Source organism: Tachypleus tridentatus, chromosome 7 (genome assembly GCF_004210375.1).
Source record: "Tachypleus tridentatus isolate NWPU-2018 chromosome 7, ASM421037v1, whole genome shotgun sequence".
NCBI classification, from domain to species: Eukaryota; Metazoa; Arthropoda; class Merostomata; order Xiphosura; family Limulidae; genus Tachypleus; species Tachypleus tridentatus.
This window is the reverse complement of record NC_134831.1, coordinates 22,609,636-22,627,527: the sequence shown is the minus strand read 5'-3', so window position 1 is coordinate 22,627,527 and position 17,892 is coordinate 22,609,636. Positions and strand designations below refer to the sequence as shown.

Below are 17,892 nucleotides of genomic sequence, written 5' to 3'. Positions count from 1 at the left end.
ATCCAGGATACGCTTCTGTATTGATGTAAAGTCTTACTGTTATTGCAAGTGAAGTAATATTAATATGTTGAAATAAACATCCAGGATACGCTTCTGTATTGATGTAAAGTCTTACTGTTATTGTATGTGAAGTAATATTAATATGTTGAAATAAACATCCATGATACGCTTCTGTATTGATGTAAAGTCTTACTGTTATTGCAAGTGAAGTAATATTAATATGTTGAGGTAAAAATCCAGGATACGCTTCTGTATTGATGTAAAGTCTTACTGTTATTGTATGTGAAGTAATATTAATATGTTGAAATAAACATCCATGATACGCTTCTGTATTGATGTAAAGTCTTACTGTTATTGTAAGTGAAGTAATATTAATATGTTGAGGTAAAATCCAGGATACGCTTCTGTATTGATGTAAAGTCTTACTGTTATTGTATGTGAAGTAATATTAATATGTTGAAATAAACATCCAGGATACGCTTCTGTATTGATGTAAAGTCTTACTGTTATTGTATGTGAAGTAATATTAATATGTTGAAGTAAACATCCAGGATACGCTTCTGTATTGATGTAAAGTCTTACTGTTATTGTATGTGAAGTAATATTAATATGTTGAAATAAACATCCAGGATACGCTTCTGTATTGATGTAAAGTCTTACTGTTATTGTATGTGAAGTAATATTAATATGTTGAAATAAACATCCAGGATACGCTTCTGTATTGATGTAAAGTCTTACTGTTATTGTATGTGAAGTAATATTAATATGTTGAAATAAACATCCAGGATACGCTTCTGTATTGATGTAAAGTCTTACTGTTATTGTATGTGAAGTAATATTAATATGTTGAAATAAACATCCAGGATACGCTTCTGTATTGATGTAAAGTCTTACTGTTACTGCAAGTGAAGTAATATTAATATGTTGAAATAAACATCCAGGATACGCTTCTGTATTGATGTAAAGTCTTACTGTTATTGTATGTGAAGTAATATTAATATGTTGAAGTAAACATCCAAGATACGCTTCTGTATTGATGTAAAGTCTTACTGTTATTGTATGTGAAGTAATATTAATATGTTGAAATAAACATCCAGGATACGCTTCTGTATTGATGTAAAGTCTTACTGTTATTGTATGTGAAGTAATATTAATATGTTGAAATAAACATCCAGGATACGCTTCTGTATTGATGTAAAGTCTTACTGTTATTGTATGTGAAGTAATATTAATATGTTGAAATAAACATCCAGGATACGCTTCAATATTGATGTAAAGTCTTACTGTTATTGTATATGAAGTAATATTAATATGTTGAGGTAAAAATCCAGGATACGCTTCTGTATTGATGTAAAGTCTTACTGTTATTGTATGTGAAGTAATATTAATATGTTGAAATAAACATCCAGGATACGCTTCTGTATTGATGTAAAGTCTTACTGTTATTGTATGTGAAGTAATATTAATATGTTGAAGTAAACATCCAGGATACGCTTCTGTATTGATGTAAAGTCTTACTGTTATTGTATGTGAAGTAATATTAATATGTTGAAATAAACATCCATGATAAACTTCTGTATTGATGTAAAGTCTTACTGTTACTGCAAGTGAAGTAATATTAATATGTTGAAATAAACATCCATGATACGCTTCTGTATTGATGTAAAGTCTTACTGTTATTGTATGTGAAGTAATATTAATATGTTGAAATAAACATCCAGGATACGCTTCTGTATTGATGTAAAGTCTTACTGTTATTGTATGTGAAGTAATATTAGTATGTTGAGGTAAAAATCCAGGATACGCTTCTGTATTGATGTAAAGTCTTACTGTTATTGTATGTGAAGTAATATTAATATGTTGAGGTAAAAATCCAGGATACGCTTCTGTATTGATGTAAAGTCTTACTGTTATTGTATGTGAAGTAATATTAATATGTTGAAATAAACATCCAGGATACGCTTCTGTATTGATGTAAAGTCTTACTGTTATTGTATGTGAAGTAATATTAATATGTTGAAATAAACATCCAAGATACGCTTCTGTATTGATGTAAAGTCTTACTGTTATTGTATGTGAAGTAATATTAATATGTTGAAATAAACATCCATGATAAGCTTCTGTATTGATGTAAAGTCTTACTGTTACTGCAAGTGAAGTAATATTAATATGTTGAAATAAACATCCATGATACGCTTCTGTATTGATGTAAAGTCTTACTGTTACTGCAAGTGAAGTAATATTAATATGTTGAAATAAACATCCATGATACGCTTCTGTATTGATGTAAAGTCTTACTGTTATTGCAAGTGAAGTAATATTAATATGTTGAGGTAAAAATCCAGGATACGCTTCTGTATTGATGTAAAGTCTTACAGTTATTGTATGTGAAGTAATATTAATATGTTGAAATAAACATCCAGGATACGCTTCTGTATTGATGTAAAGTCTTACTGTTATTGTATGTGAAGTAATATTAATATTTTGAGGTAAAAATCCAGGATACGCTTCTGTATTGATGTAAAGTCTTACTGTTATTGCAAGTGAAGTAATATTAATATGTTGAAGTAAACATCCATGATACGCTTTTGTATTGATGTAAAGTCTTACTGTTATTGTATATGAAGTAATATTAATATGTTGAGGTAAAAATCCAGGATACGCTTCTGTATTGATGTAAAGTCTTACTGTTACTGCAAGTGAAGTAATATTAATATGTTGAAATAAACATCCAGGATACGCTTCTGTATTGATGTAAAGTCTTACTGTTACTGCAAGTGAAGTAATATTAATATGTTGAAATAAACATCCATGATACGCTTCTGTATTGATGTAAAGTCTTACTGTTATTGCAAGTGAAGTAATATTAATATGTTGAGGTAAAAATCCAGGATACGCTTCTGTATTGATGTAAAGTCTTACTGTTATTGTATGTGAAGTAATATTAATATGTTGAAATAAACATCCATGATACGCTTCTGTATTGATGTAAAGTCTTACTGTTATTGTAAGTGAAGTAATATTAATATGTTGAGGTAAAAATCCAGGATACGCTTCTGTATTGATGTAAAGTCTTACTGTTATTGTATGTGAAGTAATATTAATATGTTGAAATAAACATCCAGGATACGCTTCTGTATTGATGTAAAGTCTTACTGTTATTGTATGTGAAGTAATATTAATATTTTGAGGTAAAAATCCAGGATACGCTTCTGTATTGATGTAAAGTCATACTGTTATTGCAAGTGAAGTAATATTAATATGTTGAAGTAAACATCCATGATACGCTTTTGTATTGATGTAAAGTCTTACTGTTATTGTATATGAAGTAATATTAATATGTTGAGGTAAAAATCCAGGATACGCTTCTGTATTGATGTAAAGTCTTACTGTTATTGTATGTGAAGTAATATTAATATGTTGAAATAAACATCCAGGATACGCTTCTGTATTGATGTAAAATCTTACTGTTATTGTATGTGAAGTAATATTAATATGTTGAAGTAAACATCCAAGATACGCTTCTGTATTGATGTAAAGTCTTACTGTTATTGTATGTGAAGTAATATTAATATGTTGAAATAAACATCCAGGATACGCTTCTGTATTGATGTAAAGTCTTACTGTTATTGTATGTGAAGTAATATTAATATGTTGAAATAAACATCCAGGATACGCTTCTGTATTGATGTAAAGTCTTACTGTTATTGTATGTGAAGTAATATTAATATGTTGAAATAAACATCCAGGATACGCTTCTGTATTGATGTAAAGTCTTACTGTTATTGTATGTGAAGTAATATTAATATGTTGAAATAAACATCCAGGATACGCTTCAATATTGATGTAAAGTCTTACTGTTATTGTATGTGAAGTAATATTAATATGTTGAGGTAAAAATCCAGGATACGCTTCTGTATTGATGTAAAGTCTTACTGTTATTGTATGTGAAGTAATATTAATATGTTGAAATAAACATCCAGGATACGCTTCTGTATTGATGTAAAGTCTTACTGTTATTGTATGTGAAGTAATATTAATATGTTGAAGTAAACATCCAAGATACGCTTCTGTATTGATGTAAAGTCTTACTGTTATTGTATGTGAAGTAATATTAATATGTTGAAATAAACATCCAGGATACGCTTCTGTATTGATGTAAAATCTTACTGTTATTGTATGTGAAGTAATATTAATATGTTGAAGTAAACATCCAAGATACGCTTCTGTATTGATGTAAAGTCTTACTGTTATTGTATGTGAAGTAATATTAATATGTTGAAATAAACATCCAGGATACGCTTCTGTATTGATGTAAAGTCTTACTGTTATTGTATGTGAAGTAATATTAATATGTTGAAATAAACATCCAGGATACGCTTCTGTATTGATGTAAAGTCTTACTGTTATTGTATGTGAAGTAATATTAATATGTTGAAATAAACATCCAGGATACGCTTCTGTATTGATGTAAAGTCTTACTGTTATTGTATGTGAAGTAATATTAATATGTTGAAATAAACATCCAGGATACGCTTCAATATTGATGTAAAGTCTTACTGTTATTGTATATGAAGTAATATTAATATGTTGAGGTAAAAATCCAGGATACGCTTCTGTATTGATGTAAAGTCTTACTGTTATTGTATGTGAAGTAATATTAATATGTTGAAATAAACATCCAGGATACGCTTCTGTATTGATGTAAAGTCTTACTGTTATTGTATGTGAAGTAATATTAATATGTTGAAGTAAACATCCAAGATACGCTTCTGTATTAATGTAAAGTCTTACTGTTATTGTATGTGAAGTAATATTAATATGTTGAAATAAACATCCAGGATACGCTTCTGTATTGATGTAAAGTCTTACTGTTATTGTATGTGAAGTAATATTAATATGTTGAAATAAACATCCAGGATACGCTTCTGTATTGATGTAAAGTCTTACTGTTATTGTATGTGAAGTAATATTAATATGTTGAAATAAACATCCATGATACGCTTCTGTATTGATGTAAAGTCTTACTGTTATTGTATGTGAAGTAATATTAATATGTTGAAATAAAAATTCAGGATACGTTTCTGTGGTAGTTGATGGTTAACTTTTTAGTATCTCTTTTCTCCTTTCATGTTCTTTTGTCGTTCCCTATCATGTGGTGTGCTTATCTGACTGAAAATGTATGTAATATTTGATTATTTCAATCAATATGAGGGCAAGTTGGCATTTTAATGTCTTTCTTGTTCTTTATATGCTGTTTATCTATTTTGAAGTGAAAATACTTTAACTTTTGAAGAATTAATTTACATTATTAAAATACATGTAGAATGTGGAAAATCAAATAATTGATTGTAGTGTAAAACCTACGATAAAATTTTATTTGTAGGTTGAGAGGTAGGCCTACCTTTCGAGTGTTTATGTATCTGGTGAGACCCGAGTTTACGTGTAGTGAAATTTATTAGGAAAATGTGATATGAAAAAGTGTTTGAATAGGACTCGTAGCACGAATCACATTTCTTCTGAAGTGTAACACTTTTGTGAAAAAAAATCAGATAGCTCATTTGAAGCTTCTCTCACCAGTCCCCTACCTTTTCCAAACTCATTGCAGCCATATATACTGTCCCGTTTCTTTAGTGAACAACCCTTTCTTTTCAGTGTTGTGAATGTAGTCGATGATTCCAAGACACTTAAGCTCCTACGTCTCTGTCCCAATAAATGTGCTCTCTGACTGACGCAGACAACAAAATCAGCAGGGTCCACGTCTTAACTGTGTAGAACAGGAGCCACAAAACGGAACGGCTCGCCTGTTCGGCCTTCTCCAACTATTGATGATGAAGCCCTTGTCAGTGATTCTGGTCTCTTCTGTCTGGTTTCTTTTCATTAGGATCTCGTCAGTTAAGCGTATTCAGCATTGATGATGACCGAAGTATTAGATGGCATAGAAAAAGCCTTTCTGTTTATATATATAAATAAACTTTGTCCCAACTAGAAGCGATCTTTCCGGAAAAAAACACACTTTATTTTTGATTCAGTACTATGAAAAAATCTGTAGTTATACAGTAACAGAGATAAATTTGAATTTATTTTTTACTCAAACTGACTTATTTCTAAAAGACTGCTAGGTTGTAAATTCTTTAACGTTTTTTACATTCTATATAGGATGATCTTAATTATTTCTTTTGTTATACGTTTACAACCCATTAAACCGTATGAGACCTGCTTCTCGTGTGATAATTCGTTTGTGATATTTTAAGCCTTTGCAAGTTTAGTCTAAATTATTTAAAACGCGTCATGTTTTAGTCCGCTTTTCCTGTGATATTTTAAACTTTTATAAGTTTAGTCTGAATAATTTAAAACACGTCATGCTTTAGTCTGCTTTTCATGTGATGAGTTGTTTCTCATATTTTAAGCTTTTAAGAGTTCAAGTATACAATTAAGTGTAAAGATGTGTAATTGACCGCTGAAGAATGATCAATAACAACCATCAACTAACGTCATATTAACGAGTGGATTTTAAAAAAAGTAAGAAAAATATATATAGTAATTTATTCATGGTAAGGTTATATGTTGACTAGTATGGAATATAAACTTTTGTAATTTGGTTCAGGCATATTACAAAATTGTAGCGAAATGTTCGTTAAACACTAGAACTTTTAAAGGCATTGGGAGATCCCTAATGTTTATCTAATTTTCATTTTGTGTTTAAAATGACGTCAGTATCAATAGGATAAAAAAGGGATATCAGTGTATAACCATTACGTTTTATTTCTGCAACTTTCAAGTTTTACGGATATATAAGTAATCAGTATCTTACTCATATGTTGATTGTTTTTTCTTAATGATATTTCGAATACTAAACTTTAAATCAAGGATTAGTGGTTAGTGTGCCAGGATGTGGTTCTAAGGTTTTATGGTTCGTGCTTAATTACAACCAAACTATTAAAAAAGTCGCCCTCTTATTCTTTGGGACCGTTGGCGTGCTGTAAGAGTGATGGTAAAACCTCATCATTTGATTAGAGTAGTTCTCGAATTGATGGCAGGTGGTGTTGAATAGTTGCCTTTTCTCTTGTCTGTCTCTGCTAAGTTAGGGACAGCAAGCGCAGATAGCTCTCGAGTACCTTTGAGCGAAATTAATCAAACGAACTTACAATAAACATTTTCAAACATCATCTATCTGAAAACCAAAAATTTTTAACAATTAAAATTTCACGATAATTGCGATTGCTGTTCGTGATTTAAAATCTAGGAAAGTGTAGGTAACATCAATTAAATAACACGAAATTCTTTAAATGTATTCTCAATTATCTGGCCCGGCATGGCCAAACGTGTTAAGGCGTGCGACTCGTAATCTGAGGATCGCGGGTTCGCATCCTCGTCGCGCTAAACATGCTCGCCCTTTCAGCCGTGGGGGCGTTATAATGTGACAGTCATTCCCACTATTCGTTGGTAAAAGAGTAGCACAAGAGTTGGCGGTGGGTGGTGATGACTAGCTGCCTTCCCTCTAGTCTTACACTGCTAAATTAGGGACAGCTAGCGCAGATAGCCCGCGAGTAGCTTTGCGCGAAATTAAAAACAAAATAACAAAAAACTCAATTATCTATTGTGACTAATGACACCTTTAAGAAAAAACTTACGATAAATTGACGATAGTATAATACAAACATCAGACTCAACACAACAAGCATGAATAAGGAGTTAATCTTTCCTCAAAAAGTCACATTTCAAACATCACATTCTATTTTAATAGGTGCGGGATGGCCAGATGGTTAGGGCGCTCGACTCGTAAGCTGAGGGTCGCGGGTTCGAATCTCTGTTGCACCAAACGTACGCACCCTTTTAGCCGTCGAGACGTTGTAACGTAAGGTTCGATCCCTCTTATTCATTTGTAAAAGAGTAGCTCAAGAGTTGGCGGTGGGTGGTGATGCCTAGCTGCTTTCCCTCTAGTCTTACACTGCTAAAGTAGGGAAGGCCATCGCAGATAGTTATCATGTAGCTTTGAGCGAAATAAAAACAACAACAAGCTGTTTTAATACTATCCTCTTTATCTCTTTTTTTTAAGCAATTAGAATAAAATTAACACAGAAACACAATAATCACCGTGACTGTAAGAACACTAGAACTCAAGTAAACTGTTTTTTTCAATATGATCAACTGAAGCTTTCTTTTAAAAGTCAACCGTTAAGGTAATGGATCTTATGTTTACCGTGACCTAGGAATCAAGGGATCTGTTCATAATTATAAAAATAAAGACTAATAATTTTATACGTCAAACTTTCTATAGTGTAACCTGTTTCGATGAACACATCAATCGAAAATTATTTTAAAATGACAAGTTGGTATCGGTGTGGGTTTGAGTATAATGTGTAAATGCTTAAATATGCAAAACTGGCATCCGTAAAAAGATTTTATAAGTAGACTGGTTTACTTTATATTACTTCTCAATGAAAAGTATTATTACCTTCATATCATCTTGTATATCTTACAAGGTAGTTATATATATCTCACATATATTTTAATATACATAATTTTTTTAATTCAACATAGTCGTAGAACACTACAAGTCTGTAGAAATTCAAAGTAATGAGTGGTAAATTTTAAGATAACAGAATATACATAAGTTTTATATACCCAGTGTATCTAATTCACAATAATCAAACTTTATATAACACTTTTTGACAAATTTACTTTAAAAAGTTAACCATCATACATATTTATGAAAGGTATATTACGTGACGTCACTGAAAGACGAACCTGTTTTCATCGCACTCAGGATATTTATAATTTGTGTTGTAAAGGGATTTCAGCCAGAGAAATGCGAACTAAACGGGTCTGAGGAGTGCATCTTATAGATTATTTTATCACTATATACATTTTTTATATTAATAATATAATCTTATCCACCAAATCTATGGCATAACCCCTAAAAAATTGTTGTTGATGTTTTTGATTCGACAATATTTAATTTAATGTTTTTGTCTTCTAAGTAACAATATAAATTATTTATTTAAAAAAAACACTTTTATCCAAGTGTGAAAAACTTAATATAATTTGTGTTTCTTTGTTTCTAATTCAAGAAGACGTATTTTAGTGTTAAGTGGTGATTACCTTCAACATTTGTATTATGTCGAGTAATGATTACCTTCAACATTTGTATTATGTCGAGTAATGATTACCTTCAACACTTGTATTATGTCGAGTAATGATTACCATCAACGTTTGTATTATGTCGAGTAATGATTACCATCAACGTTTGTATTATGTCGAGTAATGATTACCTTGAACGTTTGTATTATGTCGAGTAATGATTACCATCAACGTTTATATTATGTCGAGTAATGATTACCTTGAACGTTTGTATTATGTCGAGTAATGATTACCATCAACGTTTGTATTATGTCGAGTAATGATTACCTTGAACGTTTGTATTATGTCGAGTAATGATTACCTTGAACGTTTGTATTATGTCGAGTAATGATTACCATCAACGTTTGTATTATGTCGAGTAATGATTACCTTGAACGTTTGTATTATGTCGAGTAATGATTACCATCAACGTTTGTATTATGTCGAGTAATGATTACCTTGAACGTTTGTATTATGTCGAGTAATGATTACCATCAACGTTTGTATTATGTCGAGTAATGATTACCTTGAACGTTTGTATTATGTCGAGTAATGATTACCATCAACGTTTATATTATGTCGAGTAATGATTACCTTGAACGTTTGTATTATGTCGAGTAATGATTACCATCAACGTTTGTATTATGTCGAGTAATGATTACCATCAACGTTTGTATTATGTCGAGTAATGATTACCTTGAACGTTTGTATTATGTCGAGTAATGATTACCATCAACGTTTGTATTATGTCGAGTAATGATTACCTTGAACGTTTGTATTATGTCGAGTAATGATTACCATCAACGTTTGTATTATGTCGAGTAATGATTACCTTGAACGTTTGTATTATGTCGAGTAATGATTACCTTGAACGTTTGTATTATGTCGAGTAATGATTACCTTGAACGTTTGTATTATGTCGAGTAATGATTACCTTGAACGTTTGTATTATGTCGAGTAATGATTACCATCAACGTTTGTATTATGTCGAGTAATGATTACCTTGAACGTTTGTATTATGTCGAGTAATGATTACCATCAACGTTTGTATTATGTCGAGTAATGATTACCATCAACGTTTGTATTATGTCGAGTAATGATTACCTTGAACGTTTGTATTATGTCGAGTAATGATTACCTTGAACGTTTGTATTATGTCGAGTAATGATTACCTTGAACGTTTGTATTATGTCGAGTAATGATTACCATCAACGTTTGTATTATGTCGAGTAATGTTTGTATTATGTCGAGTAATGATTACCATCAACGTTTGTATTATGTCGAGTAATGATTACCTTGAACGTTTGTATTATGTCGAGTAATGATTACCTTGAACGTTTGTATTATGTCGAGTAATGATTACCTTGAACGTTTGTATTATGTCGAGTAATGATTACCATCAACGTTTGTATTATGTCGAGTAATGATTACTTTGAACGTTTGTATTATGTCGAGTAATGATTACCATCAACGTTTGTATTATGTCGAGTAATGATTACCTTGAACGTTTGTATTATGTCGAGTAATGATTACCATCAACGTTTGTATTATGTCGAGTAATGATTACCATCAACGTTTGTATTATGTCGAGTAATGATTACCTTGAACGTTTGTATTATGTCGAGTAATGATTACCTTGAACGTTTGTATTATGTCGAGTAATGATTACCTTGAACGTTTGTATTATGTCGAGTAATGATTACCATCAACGTTTGTATTATGTCGAGTAATGATTACCTTGAACGTTTGTATTATGTCGAGTAATGATTACCATCAACGTTTGTATTATGTCGAGTAATGATTACCTTGAACGTTTGTATTATGTCGAGTAATGATTACCATCAACGTTTGTATTATGTCGAGTAATGATTACCTTGAACGTTTGTATTATGTCGAGTAATGATTACCATCAACGTTTGTATTATGTCGAGTAATGATTACCATCAACGTTTGTATTATGTCGAGTAATGATTACCGATTACCATCAACGTTTGTATTATGTCGAGTAATGATTACCATCAACGTTTGTATAATGTCGAGTAATGATTACCATCAACGTTTGTATAATGTCGAGTAATGATTACCATCAACGTTTGTATTATGTCGAGTAATGATTACCATCAACGTTTGTATTATGTCGAGTAATTATTACCTTGAACGTTTGTATTATGTCGAGTAATGATTACCATCAACGTTTGTATTATGTCGAGTAATGATTACCTTGAACGTTTGTATTATGTCGAGTAATGATTACCTTGAACGTTTGTATTATGTCGAGTAATGATTACCTTGAACGTTTGTATTATGTCGAGTAATGATTACCATCAACGTTTGTATTATGTCGAGTAATGATTACCATCAACGTTTGTATAATGTCGAGTAATGATTACCATCAACGTTTGTATAATGTCGAGTAATGATTACCTTGAACGTTTGTATTATGTCGAGTAATGATTACCATCAACGTTTGTATTATGTCGAGTAATGTTAGAGTTCGATTCTAGCTTGTTTTGAATAAGTGAAAAAAACAGCGTTTTTCACATGTCAGAACCTAATAGAATGCTACTTATTACTTGGACTCCTTATAATTAACCGAACTGACTTTATCAAACTTTGGATATATATATGTATATTTATATTTATAATTCTTTATTTAACAAATCTCTTGTAACATTACAAATATTAATTTTAAACTAAGCTTTTTATTTATTATATATAATGAATTATATATAAAAGCCTTAATTTTGTAAACTTAGACATATCTAACGCAAATAATAACAATAAAAAAGTAACGCGTGTTAATTTGTTTTACATTCATTTAGGTAACCAAAATGTTTAAGTCTATATGTATACGCACATGAATTATAGAATTATAAAGCGTAAACGATATTATACTAACCCTATACGTGTCATATTCGTCAGAATTATAGCTGTTAGTATTAGTTAGTTAATTTAGGGGGGGGGAGATACTTGCAAATGGCCAGTAAAGTATTTGTTTTTCAGTTTCTAAGGTAAATTAACACAGAGCAAATGTGTAAGGAATCCAGTTTAATGTCTAAACAACCTACTTCGTTTAATTTGAATGTACATAACGTTTTGGCTATCTTAAACGAGATAGTGTTGAACGGTGGCTCTACTAAGTGGTTAGGGTACTCGACTCGCAATCTGTAGGTTGCGGTTTCAAATTCCTTCACAACAAATAAGCTTGCCATATCAGCCGTGAGGGCGTTTTGATGTTATAGTCAATCCCAATTTTCGTTGATAAAAGTGTAACCCAAGAGTTGGCAGTAGGTGGTGATGACTAGCTGCCTTCCCTCTAGTCTTACACTGCTAAATTAGGAACGGCTAGCACAGATAGCCCTCGTGTAGCTTTGCGCGAAATTCAAAAATAAACAAACAAACAAGCATTTAAGTATTTCAATTTAGACAAGAGCATTGTAGTTTTTTTCCCCCAAAGCAGTAATTCTAGTCAACTTAACAACTTTACCATTTAGAGTTTAACAGAACAAACGGTAGAGTACGTTTAAATATCGTTCTGGAAAACTGGACATCAAAATAATCTCACTGTTTGTTTGTTTGTTTGTTTTGGAATTTCGCGCAAAGCTACACGAGAGCTATCTGTGCTAACCGTCTCCAATTTAGCAGTGTAAGACTAGAGGGAAGGCAGCTAATCATCACCACCCACTGCCAACTCTTAAGCTACTCTTTTACCAACGAATAGTAGGATTGACCTAGACATTATAACGCTCCCCTGGCTGAAAGGGCGAGCATGTTTAGTGCGACGGGGATTCAAACCCGCGACTTTCAGATTACGAGTCGAACGCCTTAACCCACCTGGCCATGCCGGGCCAATCTCACTTGTAAATATTTTATATGTCTTACTTTATTGTTTGTTTTTGAATTTGGGACAAAGCTACTCGAGGGCTATCTGTGCTAGCTATCACTAATTTAGTAGTGTAAGACTAGAGGGAAGGCAGCTAGTCATCACCACTCTCCACCAACTCTTGGGCTACACTTTTACCAACGAATAGTGGGATTGACCGTAACATTATAATGCCCTCACGGCTGATAGGGCGAGCATGTTTGGCGCGACGGGAATGCAAACCCGCGACCATAAGATTACGAGTCGCATGCCTTAACACGCTTGGCCATGCCGGGCCCTCTTACTTTACAGTGTTCTATTTATTTTCAGTGAAAAGACCTAGTGATTATAGCACTTAACAAGAAACCAGGAGTCCTAAGAAGGACTGGTGGTTAAAGTACTCGACTCTGAATCTGAGAGTCACGAGTTCGAATCCTCCCTATTGAACGTGCTCAAATGTGAAAGCAGCCGTGGGGTGTTGTAGTGTTATGATCAATCCGCCATTCACTCTTGAATCCTCCCGCAAGTGGCACAGTGGTACATCTGCGAACTTACAAAGCTGAAAACAACTAAACAGCTGTTGGTAAAAGAGTAACCTAAGAGTTTGCGCTGGGTGGTATTGTCTAGTTGTCTATCACTGCTAAATTAGAGACGCTTAGCGAAGATATCCCTCGACCAGTTTTGTGTGAAATTGAACAAAGAAACCTAATGAAGATTTGTGTTATTTTTGAATTGTTGGTTCACTTCATTTCTTCTGCGTTTCTACTCTCACACGTTGAGTTTATTTTTTAGGTATTTAATAAAAACAAAAACGAGCACATTACTTTTCTATAAGTTGAACCGGTAAATTTTGAGAATGTTAAAAGGAAACGCCCCTCCTTCATTGTGATACAAAATTCCAAACTCGTATGGTAATTTTCTCGAGGGGGGATAAATTTACAGACGGTAGTGAAATGGTTGACGGATTTGCTTTATAGTTACAACGTGAGTTTTATACTTGATGTTAGCAACAACAGAATAAGACAAAGAGAAGCTTGGAAGCACAGCTATGATAAAAGAGTTTACAGATAGGCTGTGATATTTGGAACACTGTTGTTAACGAAGTGAAATTCATTCTTTTTTTTTTTAAGCTTTCTATAATGAAACGTTTCAATAATTAGCAGATAATACCAGTCAAGTCATTTCGATATTTAATAACCAAGTGCATTTCTACTCCGGGTTTTATTTGACATATGCCAACCCGTATATATACAAATATATATTAAAATATATACGCAGCGTATTTTGTTTCATGTTAAGGTGCTTTGCTCATGGCTTGAAAGTTTATGGTTATAATATATATAACTGAAAAGATCTGAGGTTAAAAGCTACGATGTGGGATTATAAAATGTAGGGTTATATTACTAGATGAAACGTTTTTGTTTTGGCTTGTTTTTGAGTAAGAATTACAAATTATATAATTTGTCAGAGGTTTGGATTTACTGTTTATAAAGCAGTCCTTTCTTATGATTATACACATATTTTACTATTTAACTTCATTAAAATGTAATTATTTTCACTAATATATATATATATTCACTACTTATGTATCGGTATAGATATTATAGTAAGTGTCTTTGACAACATAATCCTGTTTCAACGTAAGTATAAGTAAAACGTCATAATACTGCCAAAATAATTGATTAGTCTTTTTATTATTTACATTTTTTATAACGGTTAAAGAAACACCAGAATAGTTTATTACATTTATTCACCCGATTCTTGTGTACATATCTTACTTCTGTAATCATTAAATCTTAGCTGTGGAATTGTTTACGACTGTATGGGGGGATTTCGGTTATTCGCTACTATGTGAAAGGAATCACATCGCATTTTCTGCTGTATATCTCCCCATTAAGAAAAAATAGCGGATCCTTTATGTGAGGCTTATCACTAACGAAAGGAAAGAAGAGGCAATCACACTGACTCATGCGACGCCGCCTGCTCTATGTTACAGCCGCAATACGTAACCCCTTCTGCACTAAAGTCGATTCCCAATACCGAGCGAAGAAGGCCTGAGGCAGTCATGCATTAAGTTTCTATAGGGACAAACGGGTTATTAGAGACTAGGCTTGTCCCTTTACTACACATGCCTGCCCTACTTCTCACAGACCTACAATTTTTTCTTCACTTCTCGCTTGCAGTTTCTTTATCAACAGAACTCTAGCACTAGAAATAAGGCTTTACGAGCACCTCTGTGTTTACTTCAATGGAGGACGGGTAAACTCCTAAAACCAAAATGGCTCGCGTCCTTCGGACAAACAACTTCACGGCGCAAATTATAACGTGAAAAACAGGAAATCTGAAATTTGTCTGCACACAAAAACACGAACACACTTACACACCATGAATTAAGTAGTTGTTGTATGCGTAAAATAAAAAAAATCGCAATTTGCGCACGCATAAATTAAATAAAATGAGTAACAAATAGTTATTTCTCCCCCTTAATACTGTTAAATTCAAATTACAATTTAAAACACGATTTTTGTATTGAAAGCACGTTCTTTATTACGTTTATTACGTTGAAAGCACGTTCTTTATTACGCCTTGCGAGCGTTTTACTTGCTTCATAGTAGAAAAAATGAGTGAAATTATTTTGCAGACATGATATAGGTTTATGGGTAGTAACAAATGTACAAGACGCGTATAAGTTCTCGTTTTTGTAATTCTCTTAATCTGGGTCATTTCACGTCCCAACCACATGTTAATCACGTTAATACAGTTTTTCTCCGCTAAGTAATAAGCAAATAATTAATCAAGAACACACTAAACTTATTTCTGTAATCTCCCGGTTTTTCTTCTTTGTTCTGTATATCATCAGATTAGGTTATTGATGTTAGCGAGAAAGTACTTCAAATAATTACTAGCTGCGCATAGTTATATATATTAGCCTTTTTTCTCTCTTTCTTCACTGGAGTTAGTCGTGTCTTGTGTCTGCGTTTCATTAGTTTCAACCTTGCACGAACTCGATTTTGTAGGCTTCCTCTTGTGAGTATTATGGGAAGACAATGACAGACGACGGTTTGTTTTCTGCTGCAGCTTAACTTTAGATATTCTTTAGCAGACAGCTATACTTGCTTAATTATCGGAAAGGTTTGTTTACTATTTTAGGATAAAAAAGTCATTTTTTAATATACTAACCTTCATGTGTATGAAATCGATAAAACTATTGAAACTATGTTTTTTAGGAAACTGATATTTGAGATTTTCTCAGTATAGTTTCACAAAACTCTAGTTAAATGTATGTTAATGGATAGTAACATATATTATCGTTGTAAAAAAAAAGAAGAAAAAGATGGATTTCTTCCTGTGTTGTACACTCCAGCAGCACCACAATGATGAAAAACTGTATCGTTGTATGATGAATTCTCAATGTGCGTTAGTTACACAAGAGCTATATTTAGTTAACGATCCATTCCTTATTAAGATGAAGGCGTGAACAGCTCGTGCAGTATATTGAAGGATTATTGGCCCTACTGTTGAACTCTGAGTGGCCGCTTTAGTTTTAAGTCGATATCAGAGCTCCTCCCCACTAATATTGTACAATCATATTTAAAAACTACGCTGCAGTTTCTGATGCTTTAGCGTTATGCATTTGCTTGAGGTAAAATTATGTTTCGCAATACGTCAGTTTGTGTTCGCATATGGAAGCCAAAAAAGGCGTCCAAACTGCGCAGCGTATACGCACGAACATTGCCTTTTTGCTCAACTTATATTTGGTTTGTTTACCGCGTATTGAGGATAATAGTTTGATTTGGACGTCTGTTTGGATTCTTCATATAAATTTCACACACTGACTATTTTTATTTGCATTTTACACTAGTAGCATCGTATCTTTATTCTTGGTAGTAGGTAACGTTGGCGTATCGCATTATATCTTAGCCTCCTTCTAACTATTTATGTCCGGCATGACCAAGTGGTAATGCATTCGATTTCATAATCTGAGAGTCGCGGGTTTGAATACCTATCGCACCAAACATTCTCGCTCTTTCAGTCATGGGAGCGTTATAATGTGACGGTCAATCCTACCATTCGTTGGTAAAAGAGTAGCCGAAGAGTTGGGAGTGGGTAGTGATGACTAGCTGCTTTCCCTCTAGTCTTACACTGATAAATTAGAGCCGGCTAGCGCAGATAGTCCTCGTGTAGCTTTATGCGAAATTCAAAACAAACCAATTCAATTCTAACTATTTAAACGAGTTTCTTTAAAAAAGTTTTAATAAGGCTTCTTTTACCAAGAAATACTTTACGATGGTCTGCCGAACGTTGAAACATGGCGAAACACTTCAGGATTTCATTTTTCGTATCGTTAGGTTCCCATATTACATTTATTTACGGTTATTGTAATAAAAGTTTTTCAAGCTGATTCGTTATCATGTACTTGTATTCATGTGTTCTGAACACTGTTGGTTCACCGACTGTAATATTAAAAGCGATTTTTACAGATTTATAATCTCTCAATATTTGTAAATAGAACTGCTCATTGCGTCCAAACTGGCCAGAAAGTTATGAACTCAGACTTTACTTTTTGACCAAACAGTGATGACTACCATTAAATTAACGAAACTAGTCAATTTAAGCATTTAAAAGTGTTCTTAAACATTTGAATATTCAAACTAACAAACTCATATTTCATGGTTTTTGCACTCTCGTAACTTTCGTTTTTGCTAACCGAAAAGTAGAATGCGTGTTGATTTTTTATTGTATGAATCTAAAACCGGTTTAAAAGAGCATTTTAAAAGAAAATCAGTTTTTGAGTCCACTAATTGTTGTTAAGTTCAACCAAATGCTTTAATACAGTCTACTCAGTAATGTCTTAAAAGGCGTACTTTCCAGTGTCTGTTTTTTTTTTTCCTATTCGCTATTGGCGG

General features: G+C 32.6%; 1 long non-coding RNA gene across 2 annotated transcripts in view; it reads left to right on the top strand.

Annotated features, from left to right (window-relative positions):
• The window catches only part of LOC143255288 (uncharacterized), a 41,949-nt gene that overhangs the window by 10,739 nt on the left and 13,318 nt on the right, over positions 1–17,892 (top strand). Inside the window, exon 1 of one of the 2 annotated variants that reach the window (XR_013030516.1) lies at positions 14,796–16,117. The exons of the other annotated variant lie outside the window; for it this stretch is intronic. This is a non-coding gene — a long non-coding RNA (uncharacterized LOC143255288). Of the gene's footprint in view, positions 1–14,795; positions 16,118–17,892 lie in introns of those variants that run through there. 2 annotated transcript variants of the gene reach the window in all.